Source organism: Hemicordylus capensis, chromosome 1 (genome assembly GCF_027244095.1).
Source record: "Hemicordylus capensis ecotype Gifberg chromosome 1, rHemCap1.1.pri, whole genome shotgun sequence".
In the NCBI taxonomy this organism is placed as follows: Eukaryota; Metazoa; Chordata; class Lepidosauria; order Squamata; family Cordylidae; genus Hemicordylus; species Hemicordylus capensis.
Genome location: NC_069657.1, coordinates 305832535 through 305848550, shown reverse-complemented (window position 1 = coordinate 305848550; position 16016 = coordinate 305832535). Strand labels below are relative to the sequence as shown.

The 16016-nt window shown below is 44.5% G+C and overlaps 1 long non-coding RNA gene across 1 annotated transcript; it reads left to right on the top strand.

Annotated features, from left to right (window-relative positions):
* Positions 1-211: 211 nt before the first annotated feature.
* On the top strand, positions 212-9046 carry LOC128339923 (uncharacterized). The gene is made up of 2 exons (XR_008313329.1): positions 212-358; positions 8586-9046. It is a non-coding gene; the product is annotated as an uncharacterized LOC128339923 (long non-coding RNA).
* The last annotated feature ends 6970 nt before the right edge of the window (positions 9047-16016 follow it).

Genomic DNA, 16016 nt, shown 5'->3' with positions numbered 1-16016 from the left:
TCTTCTGACTCCCTAGATGAGGGGAAAATCTAGACTTGGGTCTTGTAGAGGCCATTTGAGCATGTGCAGTGGCCATTTTTGTTTTCAGCAGCCTTTAAATTTTTTTTTTAAAAATGGCCACCGCACATGCTCAAATGGTCCCTGCGAGGTCCTATGCTTTGCCAGGCCTCAAAGAGGCCTTTTGAGCATGTGTGGTGACCTCCAAAATGGCTGCCGCACTGATCTTTGTAGGCCCAAACACGCCTGAAAATTAGCCCGAGACAGGCTGCAGCAGTGATCTAAGAGCCCGGCGGGGGGAGGAGGAACCTTCGCAGACCCGCCCCCATGGCCCTTAGGAAGCCCTCCAAAGGGGCTACAGGTAAATTAAAAAAAAATCTGTGAATTGGGGAGGGGGTGGGGGAAGCATGGCACTGGCGCCCCCCAGTGGCACCTATGGCATGTGCCCTGGCTGCCCCCCCCCGCCCAGTTTCACCTATGCAGTGAGACTTTTTAGACTTTAGCCTTGAAGTATAAAATACAATGAAGACCTTTTTGACAAAAAAGAAAAAGAGTGCAGATGGCATTTTAATTCTTAGGTGTAACTTGATAAGTGTTAACAAGTTACACTTCCATGATAGGAACATAGGAAGCTGCCATATACCGAGTCAGACCATTGGCTTATCTGGCTCAGTATTGTCTTCACAGACTGGCAGCGGCTTTAGGAATCTCTCTCAGCTCTATCTTGGAGATGCTGCCAGGGAGGGAACTTGGAACTTTCTGCTCTTCCCAGAGCGGCGCCATCCCCTGAGGGGAATATCTAATAGTGCTCACACTTCTAGTCTCCCATTCATATATAACCGGGGTGGACCCTGCATAGCTAAGGGGACAAGTCATGCTTGCTACCACAAGACCAGCTCTCCTCTTCCATCCATCTCTCAAATTCCATCTCTCAAATGGCAGTGGAGTGGAGTTTTTATGCTGTATGATAAATGTCTGAGTCCAAACACAGTCAGACAGAATCTTTGCAATTCCTCTCTGCTTATGGTCTGGTGCAGACGTAATGCTGCTGATTTCTTCACTAATGCTTAAGAGACTGGCAGCAGGCCACAAGCATTCCCTGGATCGCCTCACTCCCTTTTGTGATGCACATCCTCCTCTTTCTTTGTTAGATATGATCAACACCAAATGCACCACAGTTAGTTTTAAATAGGGCTTACAAAGCAGTTGTAAATCCTGGGTTCAAACTCTGGGAAAAGCTAATCCTGGTTAGCAACACTAACCATGTTAGTGTTGGTGCAGACAAACATTAAATCATGAACAGCACTGAAAAGGGAAGGGAAGAGGGAATGTACACAGCAGAGAGAAAGCAGGAGGGCATCAGCAAGCTTATAAGAGATTAGCCATGCCACAGCGACACCAAGCCAATGGTGGACTTGCTATAGGGTCCCTGAACTGAGTGGTGCCCCTTCTGAGAAACCCTTCTTCTTCTTCTTCTTCTTCTTCTTCTTCTTCTTCTTCTTCTATTTATTTATTTATTTATTTACACAGTCAGACAGGTGTTATTGACTGGTTTGTTTCATACAGACATTGAGTCATTATTATTATTATTATTATTATTATTATTATTATTATTATTATTGAAACCTTTCAACCCCTTTTCTGTTCTGATTGAAATAACCAAAATGGCACATCACAAAAAGAAAATATAAACAAAAAGAAACCAAACAACATAAAACTAAACCAAAAGGGTAGGAAATAATAGTGCAGCAGCAGGGACAAAACTGCAATAGTAAAAACTAGTCTCTAAATGCCCTCCCCAAATCCCAGTGCTTTAATACCATGTTGGAAGGGGAGGGCATCCCAGAGCTTGGGTGTAATGACAAAAAGGCTCTTCTCTTAAGATCCAGTGGGAGGCTGGTGCTCAGTGGTAGCAGACAACATGCTTTGCAGAAGGCCCCAGGTGCTATCCCTGGCATCTCCAAGTAGGGCTAGGCAACTCTCTGGTCTGAAACCCTGGACAGGGTGCCAATCAGTGGCGGTTCGCATAGACAATACTGAGCTAGATGGACCCATAGTTTGACTGCATATAAGGACTGCTTGTATTCTAGCAAAGAAAAACACAGGGCTCTGTGGGCACCAGGAGTCAAAATCAACTTGACAGCACACTTTACCTTTACCTCTATGTCCTTAAAGATAGGGGTATGCCGTGGAGCAAGTCCTCATATTATTAATACAAATACTTTGACTTGGACCCGGACATAAATAGGAGCCAGTGCAATGGACTCAAAACTCAACTCAACTCCTGCCTCAACTCAAACTCAACTCAGCTCCTGCCTGTGGCTTCCTGTGGCATCTGGTGGTCCACTGTGTGAAACAGGATGCTGGACTAGATGGGCCTTGGGCCTGATCCAACAGGGCTATTCTTATGTGTGATATGATCCCCACAGCAGCCTCCAGTTAGAACGGCAGTGGCTGCATTTTGCACCAATTGATACTTCTGAGCACTTTTCAAAGGCAGTCCCATACGCAGCATATTATGGTGGTCCAACCTGGATGTAACTAAGGCATGCATGACTGTGGCTAGATCTTGGTGCAGCTAGCATAGTAACTTAATCTGGCAAAATATACTCCTGGCTACAATCTGGGTATCAGGGAGCAAAGACAGATCTAGCAGCACTGAAAAGCTATGGACTTGCTGCTCCTTCAGAAGCAGTCCAACCCCATCCAGAACAAGCCAAATGCCTTGATTTAGAATAATTGATCTCAGTCTCTGCCAAAAGCACCTCTGTCTCTTTTAGCAACAGGCTTAAAGGCCTTAAACTCATCCCTCAATAACAAAATACTAGTTATTGCGATCTGTATGCATTTTCTGTCAGTTTTCTGGTTGTAATCTGTTGGAGTTTGAAATTTGTGTTATCAATCATCTTATTCCTAAAACACTAAAATATTTCAGTTAATGCACCAACAGATTTCACTTCTAATGGGACAAGTCCCCCCCACCCCGCCCAAATATTGCTTTATTGTAAAATTAAGGAGACAAACCATGAGAATTTTCTACTAAAATCCACTAACTATACATTCTATAAATAAAAGCAGCAAAGGGAACATTTGGACACACAGAAAATTCCAGGGGATAAGAAAACTTACTGAGTTAAATTCTACTTGCCATTATGCTACAATGACATCTATGGGTACTGAAAGTGCACAGAAGAAAAGTTTGTATGAATCTGACAGCAGCAATCTAAAGCCAATTCCATTTTATTATCATATTGTTCATTCAAATGTGGCTCTATACTTTAGCTCAATCCGAACTCCTGGAGAGTTTATATTTGGCATTGAGGGAGAAAATGTTTTACCTCAGCATCACAATTTCAGTTACATTCAGTCCTGATCATTCATGTTTGAAAAGTCTTTTCTCTAGGAGCTCTGGGAACCCTTGTGGTTTCAGCCTTTCCTTCAATATTATCAAGCCTTAAGAATTCAGGAAGCTAGCATGGTTCCCTAGGACAATTGGATGCTTGTTGTATGGGGAATAATTACTCAGTACAGGCAGAGCTGGGAGCAAGTGATGGTCAATGTGTCCTTTAGAAGCTTTCACTTTTTCAGTATTTCAGGTTTTTGATCATATTTACTAAAATGATGTCTTGAAAAAATCTTGATTTCTCCTTCTTCCTTTCCCTCTTTCAAATATTAAAAGTATCTGTGTGTACCATTTGTTGTATATCCTCTACACCCTATAACTGCATGTTGGTATACATTTGCTGCACACACGGCAAAGTGATATACATAATGCATATAATTATAATACAGCATTTTATAATGGGTATGCTCTGAGACAAGCTATTATTTATACTTTATAAATAGTTTGGCGTTCATTCTAAAGCTCTGAAAGAGCGGACTATATAAATATCTGCTGGTTCCCAACATTCTGACCCACTCTAGTGTCACCAAGGAATGGAACCCATCACAGGGTCATGCAATAGGAGCAGGCATGATGGTGGCGGTGCTGAAGGCAGTGATGACGACGACGACAACGATTGTATTGCATTAGGCACTGATTTGTAATAGCTGGGATAACTGGGGACAGGGGACAGCTTTAGCTATTTTGAGGATGCCTCAAGTGCACCCCCTTACCTTCTTCCATATAAGTGGCTTTCCATCAGTCCGATAGACAAAAGTAAAGTACTGCACTTGAGAACAGCAGTGGAGACAAAACTTGCCCATGCCCCATACTGGATGGTGGGCATGGTTCTACAGGAACACCACCAGAGTCTTCTCATGAGCTGTAGTGAGGTGGTGGATTATTGGAGGCAGGGGATGCAGATGCCACCAACATGCTGCTGCCTGACTCTGAGTGAGTGGTAAGAACCTTCCTTACCTCTGCTGCCACTGCCGCCACTACCTCTGCTGCCATGAGGGCACCCACTCCACCACCTCCACCTTGTTCATACTTGAAAAGGAGGATGACCATAGAGTGAAAGAGGAAGAGAGGGTGGGGAAACATTCTAGCATACCACTCTCTGCTCCTTTGTTTTCTGTTCACCCCTGTGTCTCTCCTTCTATTAAACACAATTAAGGCAGAGGTGGTGGGGTGGGCATTCTCATGGTGGCAGAGGGCAAGTGGTGGACTCTCTCAAGCCACTAGCTTTGTGGCAGCAGGACATGTGGGGCATTTGGCACCCTGCTTCAGGCAACCAAAGATCTTTGGGATACTTCTGGACACCATGGAGGGGCTTCACTGCCAGGAGTTGTAATATATAATGGACCGGGTCTCACGATCAGTGAAACCCAGTTTAGGGTGCTGAGTGGGAAGAGCGGGCTAAGCCCACTCTCCCTGCTCATGAGCAGGCAGGGAGCCCTGGGCGACCAGATCAGCTGCCCACAAGATGGTCGGCTCCGAGATGGAGCCGGTGGGGGCTGGGGAGCTCGGGGACCGCACGACCCCCGGAAGCCCCAGTATGTCCTGCACGAGTGCACAGGGCATACTGGGGAGACCCCCAAGTTTAAGCCTCCCGGCCGGGGGTCTACTCACAAGTAGCCGTGGCGCGGAGCCGCGCCGCAGCTACTCACAAGCAGATAGCCCGGGTTTGTGGAGCGCTCGCTCTGCAAACCCGGGCTAAGGGGCGGGCTACAGGAGCGGGTTAGCCGCTCCAGAACCACCAGGCTCAGCTGCAAGCCCAGTGGTTCTTACGATCACAAAAATTGGGCTAGGATTTTCCTAGCCCGATTTTTGTGATCGTAAGAATAGCCCCAATATGTCTCTTTATGTACCCATTATAATTATGAGAACTTTACTAGCATATTAATATCTCACAGATGCTCCTGAAGGAGTTTTTGCATAAAAATGTGTTGAGCTTCTAATATTTCTGCTCTTCAGGAATTGAGGCTCAACTCTCTTTTTGTATGTGGTGCTGTGCTCCCCACCCCCACTTTATTATTTTGTTTTGTTTGTATATTTGTTGTACATGGTGTATGTCTTTTAACCCGCCAGAATTTGCAGGTGTTAATAAATACAAGCTATGGAATATGCAGGAAGGAAGGAAGTCGAAAACAAACTGGAAGATGTTTGCAACACTAATGACATACAATGTTGTCATGAGTTCCTTGCAAGGCCCATCTTGTTTTCTGGAGAAACTTGTGCTTCATGTTCTTTAGAATGGTGAATGGGTGACTCACTAGAGGGACAGTAATAAAGCAGGCAGAACATTGCAGCCTGTTTTAAATGAAGAACTAAATAAAGAATAAAAATGACTGAATGTTTCATAAATGCTAAATTGGAAGCTGTTATAAATCTCCTTTGATTACCAGATATGTTTGTCTCCTGATGTGTGACTACATTCAGCTCTAGGTCTCCAAAATGTACATTATGCTAATTGACCCCCCCCCCATCCTGCCAGTTCATAATGAATCCTTAAAAGCAGAACAATATTTTGACCTTCCTAAGATAATCAAATGGATTGTGCTTAGCCCTTTTCCTTCCCCCTCCCAGGTATTCACTCTGTATCATCTTTCCACAAACAACTTTCACCAAGTGGAACCACCTCGATACAGTAACCCAGTTGTCATCCTGGACATTCACACCAGAAGTATATATGGTGGTAGTATATCGAATGCTGCTGAAAGGTCCAGCAGAATCCACAGAGTCACACTCATCTCTCTCCTGGCATAGGCCATCTATCTTTATACATCATGGGTTGAATCCCCAAAGTTTTCTTCCTCCAGAGGAAGATTTATTCCTCTAGACCAGAACACGGAGTTCTTCCTCCAGAAAAAGGATATCTTATGATCCATCCCAATGTTTTGAAATAAAATATCAAATAGTTAATCTCTCTTTTTTGAGGATCTAAAGCCATGATTCTGAAAGTGAGAGGTTTTCAAAAGGAGAGAAGAGAAAGATTGTTGTAGTCTTGATAAATCTCAAAATGTAGATTGAAATATTATTAAGGCACACAATTAGGGATGTGCAAGTTGGCTTGAGGTTGACCGGGGCCGACCACATACATGGCCAGTGGCCATGCACAGCAGCCTCCAAAATAGCTGCTGCAACAGTGGAGAGACCCTTAATGGGCCAAAATGGCCCCAAAGGTCCAAAAACAACCAGGGGAGGCTGGCGGGGGAGGGAGAACATCAGGATATTCCCCCCGCCCCCGCAGCACCCTCCAAAGCCCTGCAATGGTGGTAAATCTGCCAATTTTTAAAAAACGTTTCTTTTTTTGTCCCCCATCCCCTGAACTGGGCCCAAACGGGTTCGGACTAGAGTCAGACTGGGCGTGACTCCAGTGTGCACAGAACCATACCAGACCTGATTCGGTTAGAGCCTGGTACTACTCAAACCAAACTTGATTTTCCAGTTTTGTGCACACTGCTACACACAGGTATTTGTTAAATGTACAAGCACTAGTATTATGACATGCTTGACATAAATACAGGGGGAGAACTGAGGTGCGACATTTGAGCCTGTAGCTGAAGTGTTTACCAGTTATTACATTAATGTAGGAGGTGATCCTAGCTCTGATAGATGACACAGAAGGTCAGGGGTGTATCTATAATAGGGCAAGGGGAGACAGTTGTATGGGGGCCCACTGCCTTGGGGGGGGACCCCCAGAGGCAAGTCACATGACTGACTCCACCAGCCACGCTCCTGCCCGGGCTTCCTTCAGCTGTATTCATCCTCCGAAATTGATGTGAGTGTTAAGACCTATAGCTACCAGAACAGCATGTCTTTCTTCATGAGCTGAGCTTCAGGGCGGGGTGTGTGGGGGTTGCATTTTAAAATCTTGTCTCTGGGCTCACTCCAACCTTGCTATGTCCCTGCAGAAGGTCTCATGTTCAGTTCCCATCATCTCCAGTTTAAAGAATCTTAGGTAGCAAGTACAGGAAATACGTCTTCTGTGTAAGACCTTGGAGAAGCATAAGCAGTGCACTCTGTTTATATGGACGAATGGTCTGATTCAATATAAAGCAGCTTCCCAAGTACCATCATGAAGAACATTTTGGTCCAGAGTGTTTGTACTGCAGCTTTCTACCAGGAAAGTTTGAATAGTAGGGTATTCTATGCATACAATGCTATCCAGAATGTTTGTGTAACCCCAACCATTACTACCAGTATTCTTGCTAAAATATAGTGAGGATTAGCCATAGAGGAAGGATGCTTGCATCTGTCAACTCAAGGGTGTGGCCAGCTCCTCTCCCCTTTCTTAATTAGTAGTGGAGCATGCTCAGAATGTCTTTAGAATCTCCTGGAGTTTGCTGCCCCCGCAAGAAATGGAGTTGCTCCTGATCTGAGAGACGTAAAGGAGGCTTTCAAACATTTTGTTTTATGTATTTGCTTCTATTGTTGCAGGTAAAGTGAAATGGGTCTTTCTCGTCAGAAAAAAAGGGGGAAATAGTTTTTGATATAATCTGAATTTAAGAATAAACAGTGTTAATCTTGTTGGAGATGAACTTCCAGTGCATCAACCTTTTGCACCAACTGTCCTAATGACCACTAGGGGCATTGGGAGTAGAGACAGTCAGTCAGGGTCTCCGTATCTGTCCCTACTCTATGACCCCTGAACTGACTCTGCAGCACTTCCTGTGCTGAGTCACAATCCTTCCTTTCCTCCTAGAGAGCAGATGGAAACATCTCTCTCTCTCCTTACCTACCCATTATGTAGTCCTTTAGATTAGATATAGGTCTTTCCTATCTAAGTGTATTTAACCAATAAATATTTAGTGTTTAGTCATACAAGGATCTCTATGTCTTTTCTCTAAATAGCTGCAATATCCCAACCATCCTCTGCTACCTACTCTGTAACTGGAGTGTGTGCTCATTCCTTAGTGCTCTGCTGTTTTACCTATTGTGGGTAAAAATCAACAACCTCTAACAAATCTGAATCTGAAAAATACACAAGGTTGGTTGAAGAGTTCATGTTGTTGTAATACACCATTGTTTAAAAAATAATGATAATGGTGAGTGGATGTTGTAGAATATTGCAATTGTTGTGTGCATTTATGCAGCAGTGTAAAGGTTCTATGAGAAGACCTTTAGAGTCTTCTGGAGTTTACTGCACCAGCAAAAAGCAGCATTGCTTCCTTGCATTATGAACTTGCTTCTGTTGTTGCAGCTTGTCTTCAAGCAAGTTTGTGCACCAGTTCAAGACCTTGGACAAGCCCAAGAGCACATTCCATGTTGACCTTCCTTGTCCCTCATATCCTAGAGACCTCATATAGGGGTGGTATGGACAGTACAAGAGTACTTTGGGAATACTGCTAAAGAGAGAGACAGGGAGTTTTGTTCCTCTTAAACAAGGAGCACACTACCTTTTGGCTCTCATGTAGAACCTCCATGTTCAAAGGTCGTCTATACCACAATACTAGTTTGTTGGCCCTGGATGGAAATGGTTTCTGGGATTTCCTTGCTGCACTTCTTTGGAGCTTTCTGGAAGCATGTAGCTGAGCACTGTGAGAAAGAAGGTGCTGGGCTGGAGTACACATGCATCTTCCAGCAGCATTTTGATAAGTGAACCTGCAATTCTACATACACACCTAGAAAGAAGTAAACTCTATTAAAGTCAATGGGACTGGATTCCATAGATTCCTGGAAAATGGTCTTGTGGGAGGGGGAGACTATGGGAAAGGTCCTTTTTAAAAAATGTGAGTGGAAAACAATGTAAAAATCCTGTGAGGCAAACTGTTACCAGAACTGCTCCAGAGAGCTGGCTAGACACTCTCAACTATGGCTTTTGGCTTAAAGTGGGGAAATTAGCTTGCCTGGGGGAGCAGCTCATTCCATTATTAATTCAAGCAAGTCTTGGTGTATTTGGAAAAGATGAAGAGGCAGAAATACAATTTGAAAATGTATTAGCTAATAATCTAAACAGTAATCTTAATGGCAATAACTTTGGTTAAGGTTTTAAAACCAGAACCTAGTTTAAGGCTTGCAGTAAAATGTGCCAAACCCAGAGGGATACTCCATGGTGGAGCAGGTGAGGAGAAGTGGGATGGCTGTGGTCTATAAGAATACCATCTCCCTGACCAGGATCCCTGTTGGCGATCTGGCCTATATTGAATGTGTGTACCCACTTGGCTTATCTCATCTGGTAATCATATTATCAGAGAGGGTCTGGTAAATATTATGCCTCCTTGATGATCTTCAGGGAAGGTGGAGGGGGGTGAGGATGGAGGGAACAGTACCCCCCATTTTTACCTTTTAAAGTACCCATCCATGATTTCTTTCAGCAGCAGCGGCAGCAGCAGCCCCTCCCCTCCAGTAACATCCATCCCCCTGAGTGGTGAACAAGCACTCCCCATCATTTCAGGCTGCATTTGCTGCCCGAAAACCCTGTTTATTTCGTTTTCTCAAAGCAAAATAAACAGTGTTCAGGCAGCAAACGGTGGCCTGAAATAAGGGGGAAGAGCTTGCCCAGGCCATGCCTCCTTTGCATGTGAAATCACTGTAGAAGATCATCAGGGGAGCAAATCATGGTAAAATGAGAGCAAAGGTGCAAATCAAATGGCCTTACACTGTTAATAAGGATTTTGAGTTGGATATTGGGGTGGGGTGGGGGCTATCCACATGAGGAATTTGGTTCTCAAATAGGCTCCCTAGAACAGCTGGAAGAGTAAAAAGTCTCACATTAGTTTAACAGCCAAGCTGCATACATATGAATTTATTCCCCCCCCCCCCACTCCTCCTGCACTAGCCTACTGGGACCAGAAGAGACTTCCCAGAGGATTATTTCCTATGAAGTAGCTACCTCTGCTGCAGATGGTGCAAACCGCCCAGGGACGTACGTTTTGGGCGGTATAAAAATATGTTAAATAAATAAATAAAATAATAAAAGGGCAGGCTCCTTCTGTCCTACATTGGTATAAGCTCAATTTGCGTTGGAGTCACTGCCTGAGGTGTCCAGACTCTGTAGTGACAATCACATTTCAGAAAAATGAGGAAAGGGATTAGTCACAAATAGCCCAACACACTGCAACGATGAGCTATTTAGGCTTTTAGCTGCCTATAGCTATTATTTATAACAAGGCCACATTGGGTAACCATTCTCCTTCCATAAACATGTCAGACACCACAGACTGACTGTGGGTGGGGGACTTTCACAAGGCTAGTTAGCACATAATACTGTCAAATGGACAGGAAGGCGTATGAGACAGTGAAATATACCCAGAAGCAAAAAATCGGATATAAAATGCTGTATATCCAGAAGCAAAAAATCAGAAGTGGAAAGAGGATAGTGGGGATGCTTCTCTTGGGTCAAGATACAACCTGTGCCATCCATCATGAAAGCTATTCAGAGTCCACCTGGAGTCAGCAAATAAAAGACGGAGATGGGAAAGTCTTTGTTGAATGACTGAATCCAGTCCTACTTGCAGTGTTGCCAGACATGTGAGAATTCTTGCTCATGCTGAAGAACTGAAAGGCCGCCATTCGAGTCATGTTGCACTCTTATATGCAAATATGTGAGGACATTCTGGGTTTCTTAGTGGGGTCCTAGTCTAGACAGTACAGCAGCAATTCCTAGCATGGCCAACAAGACTCAAACAAGAGCATGAATGGAAGAATGCGCTGACTGTCTGGCAGAAGGGTGGGTTTTCTGTGACCAGAGCTACTGTGTTGCCCCAGATGAGGAGAGTCCTGTGCAGAAGAGAGCTCTGGTCATGTATCCCCCCCGCCCCACAGCAGCAATTGTGGGTGTGCACATGGGCTTCCTTCCCATAAAAGGCAGCTGATATGAAGGTTGTTGTTATCTGGGGTTGCCAGCTGTGGGGTGGGGTGGGGTGGGGGGAGGACACCCAGCCAGGCCTACTCTGGTCTTTTTAACAGAGCTTTGACAAACAGAACCCGGCAGGTGCAGCCTTTCATGGCAAAGTCTTTTCATGGCATGGAGCTAAACAATCTCACCTCCTAATTACTGCGGGTCAAACTGCTGCTAAAAGGACACCTGGAGAAGGGCCACTTCTGCAGTCAACAGCACTAATTCTGCCAGAGGAGAGAAAAAGGGAATAATAAAGGAGTCACTTGCCTGAGGCGGCTTATGGTGGGGTGGAAGGTTAATGGGGAAGCTAAGGCTGTAGTTTTCCCCCTCTCAAGAAAGGAATTCTGAACAAAAGCTGAGAATGTTGAGGCTCGGTGATGAGGATTCCAAACTGGCAATCTGGGTAGACTGTTTGCTCTTTGCAAGACAGCAGCCTCTTTCATTTTCCTTTGTATCCAGAACACATGTGATAAAGCCAATCATAAGGAAGTGGTAGGGAAGAAGGATACAAAAAGCCATTATGCAGGTCCTCTTGGAGCACAGGCAAGTGTTGCTGACAAATATTGGCACAAACGGAATGCGAAGTATTAAACAAGGAATAAGCAACACATTACGGCCCCTGAGTGATCTGGGTGCTTTTCCAGAAAAGGTTTCATTTAAAAAATAAAAATAAAAATCCTATGTTGCAGTGCCAGCATACTCAGAAATCACTAAGCAGGTATATGAGAAACAGAAGCCCCCCCAAAAGAGATGTTGTTTCCAGAGTACACTGGGAGGCCCTGCCCAGTGCTGACATGTTGAGAAGCTTCATGCTGCCTCACTGTCCACGACTTGTTTCTGAAACGTTTTGAGGCAAGTACCAGAAATACTGGGTGATGGTGCTTGTGTTGTGGGGTGTTCTGCACGGGCATAGAAACTACCCTCATAGCACAATGCAAAATACAAGGGATTGGTCTCTGCACTGCTGAGCTGAGGCAAAGGAGTGATGCTCCTTGTCTTTCCCCGCCATGCTGTGAGAGCATGAAGCCACCTTGTTCCCTCAACCATGTAGGAACCCTGCACCACCAGAGAGGGCAGCACTGCTTCTTTACAGTCAGTGGCAATGCTATGTTGGAAAATTGGGCGGGCTATACATGCAGCACTGTGAGGTTAGCACTACACGTGAGCCCTGATTAGCTGTGAGCATGCAGTGGGAGAAGAAAACTGCAGCTGAGAGGGAGAACAAAATGGCTGTGAACATCCATGGGGGCGGGGGGGGGGGACACATTAAAAAACACCTTGATAAATATTTCATATCTCCTGCCCCCATTTCCCCTTGAACTCTCTTGTGGGCAAAAACTCAGTGCAAGTTAGTCACCTTTTTTAAAAAAATGACAGTGCCTGTAATAGCTTCATGATATGCAGAAATTAAACAGAGGCAGCTTTTCCTGGCATGGAAATACAGTAAAGGGAAAAGCCACACTGGTGGCATTTTTGACTATCCTCTCTCCAGGGCAACAAAGAGATAGGGAGGCCATTCACACAATGAATAACTGTGTCCTGTCCAGGTTTGGGAGGTGTGTGCTCCCAATTTTCAGTTTTGTGGAAGCAAGGTAGGAGAAAAACTTGGGTAGAAGTGATTGTGTGGAAGCAAGGTAGGAGGAAAACCTGGGTTCCACACAATCACTTCTACCCAGGTTTTCCTCCTAGCTTCGTTGCACATAATTGAACATTGGGAGCAGACACAGCTCCCAAACCTGAGTAGAACACAGTTTTTGATTGTGTGAATGACCTCAAGAAGTAGGATCTGGGAATGTGGTTCCTTTGCTGTGGCACTTTTATGCTTATAGCTATTGTGTTAGTATTTATGTAGCAAATATTGTGTGCAGGGGTGTAGCTATAATTGAGCAGATGAGTTCAAAGAACCCAGGCCCTCCAGCTCCTAAGGACCCCCCAGCTCCACTCCTCCCTATTTTCTTCATTATCTCCCTCACTCCAAGGGGCCACAGAGGAGAGGGGCAAACACGGGACCCCTCTCCCCTAAGTACACCCCTGGTTGTGTGCTTCATTTTCCTTCCCAGTTGCCTGAGCACACACATTGGTTTGGCTTGCCTATAGGCTCCAAACGTCTCAGAAACATTCTCTTATTTGCTGCGAGTGCTGCTCAGTATCATTTTTCAGAGCTACATGTTGCAGAAAACTAGTCTAATGTTTGAATTGTAATTTGCTGCGAATAACCTGGCCCAGGTCCAAATATTTTTCAGGTATCTGCTTCCTTGAAACGTGATGTTTCTCCCTTTCCCACCACTTCTGAAATCCACTTAGAATTCTCATGTGCAGTTGACAATGTATCTATCCAAATTCCAGCTTACAGCAGTTTCCTAGGCAACCAGCACTTTGGCACAAAAAGTCTGTAAACAGAATAAACCAAAACACCTCGTTGCAATTTGCCCCTCCCTCTTTCCATCCTTTTTGCAAAACTTGTACAGATATAGAACATAAATGATATGAAGAAAAATACCAGCACGGTTCATTTCCCATTAACTCTTGAGTCAGAAGAGAGATTTTCTTCACCTGAAGAAATCACACCCACACACGCACCCCCCTCCAGCCCCAGAAATGAGAGCAATGTTCGTTTCCTTCAAAGTGATCAGACTAACAACACCAATGCTCAGAGATTTGCCAGCATAGATATTTTTCCAGTTCAGGTGCTGTGATTTCTGGTTGCCCTCCAAATTGCACAACAGTTACCTTGCTGCCTCTCTGAGTTTTGCATGTCACTCTCCTTTTGAGAACATTACATGCCTGAGAACCTATATTTTACTTATCTATATTACAGGGTTTTTAATTGACAAAAGGACACACACTTCCTCTACTAGGTGACTTCATTTTTGTATCCCATAAATCACTTCTGTACAATATATTGTGAAGATAATAGCCGTACTTTGAGGGATTGGTTTATTGACACAGGGCTGAGGGAAACGGCTTGTGCACATCTTCAGACGCACTCCCCCTTTCATTATTTCACAGAGTTCACACATTTCAGGGCTTAGCTGTGTGACTTGGATGCAATCCCCATTTGGTGCAGAACAAGGTTACAGGCTGGACCGTGTTATTTCAGACTGCTAGTTTTTAATCCAGCCCATGTTGGAAACCCTGAGAAGTGTTTGTTGAAAATACCTATATCCTGCTTTACAGCCCCAAGAGGCTCACAAGGCAGCTTACAAAGAGGTCATTCACACAACCAAAAACTCGGTAGGACAAGTGTCCTACTCGGGTTTAGGAGCTTTGTGTGTTCCCAAATTTCGGCTGTGTGAGAGCAAATAACTAGGAAGGAGGAGGGAAAAGGGACTGTGTGGAATCAAGGTAGGAGGAAAAGCTCAAAGATTACAATAAAATTAAAATAAGTCCCGGGAAGAAATAACCTCCTGCCCAGATGGTTGCAGGATCATCCATGCCACTTTGTCCTGATCTTACCTGGAATTGCCTTTTGGCACTGCCTACTAGGTAGAGCCCCCATTGAGGGCCTTTGGGGCAAATGAATGGGGCTGAGCAGGAGGAATTCACTCAACCTATGATGAAGGCAGGTCTCCCCTTGCTGGTTGTTGGCAGGCAGCTGCTCCTAGCTGAGAAGCTCTGAAAAAAATTACTTAGTGGGTAAAGGGTTAAGGTAAAATTCCTGATCAGCTAGTTTTCTGTTTGTAGGGATGTTTTTATATACAGTAGCATTCAAAAGTGGTACGCTCCGTGTGTGACCTCAAGTGGTACAGTCCACTTGACCACCACACTCTGCTGCATTTTAGGCCCAGGTGTATTAGTATAATTGTAGCGGTAATTAGTTTAATTAGCATTCTTTTTAGTGTAAAATTACATTTCACTTTATGTTTGTCCCATTTCAAATTGTGTGTGCGCACGTACACACACACACACACACACACACACTTGGTGATAATCTGATACTTTAATCATTTGATATTTTCCAGATAACTCTTCTTCAGGGGCACTGTGAAAAAGAATCCTTGGGGGGAAAGGTTATCTCAAAATGTTTGGCTTTCCCCCCAATAATCTGCATATTTTTAGGAGACAACCTAAGGTTGTCTCTTCTACTGTTGCTGCATATAGAGCCAGCATGAAAGGAGATTCTGAGGCTGCTTAAATTAAGCTTTCCTTTCAAGCTGCATACCAAGGCTGCAACCCTCTGTGCACCTACTTAGGAGCAAGTCACATTAAGCACAGTGGGGTGAATTTCTGAGTAAGCGTGTGCAGAATTTGTGCATGCTGAGCAAAAGAGAAAAACCAGAGTCATTTGTTATTTACAAGCTGGAGACAAAAGAAAGTTGTATGTGCATTCACTTGATCAATGTGGCTGCTGAAATACTCCCCCTGCTAACTGGGCAGAGGCGCCGTTCTAAAGTGAGCCAGTGTGGTGTAGTGGTTAGAGTGCTGGACTAGGACTGGGGAGACCCGAGTTCAAATCCCCATTCAGCCATGAAACTAGCTGGGTGACTCTGGGCCAGTCACTTCTCTCTCAGCCTAGCCTACTTCACAGGGTTGTTGTGAAAGAGAAACTCAAGTATGTAGTACACCGCTCTGGGCTCCATGGAGGAAGAGCAGGATATAAATGTAATAATAATAATAAAAATAATAAGTGTTGATTCTCTTTATTGAGCTGGGGGAGAGCAACTGGCAAAATCCATCCCCAGCACAGTATCCCCCCAATGGCTGCTCCTGGAGTCTATCTTATGTTTCATTTTTAGATTGTGAGCCCTTTGGGGACAGGGATCCATCTTTATTTATTTACTTTTATCTATG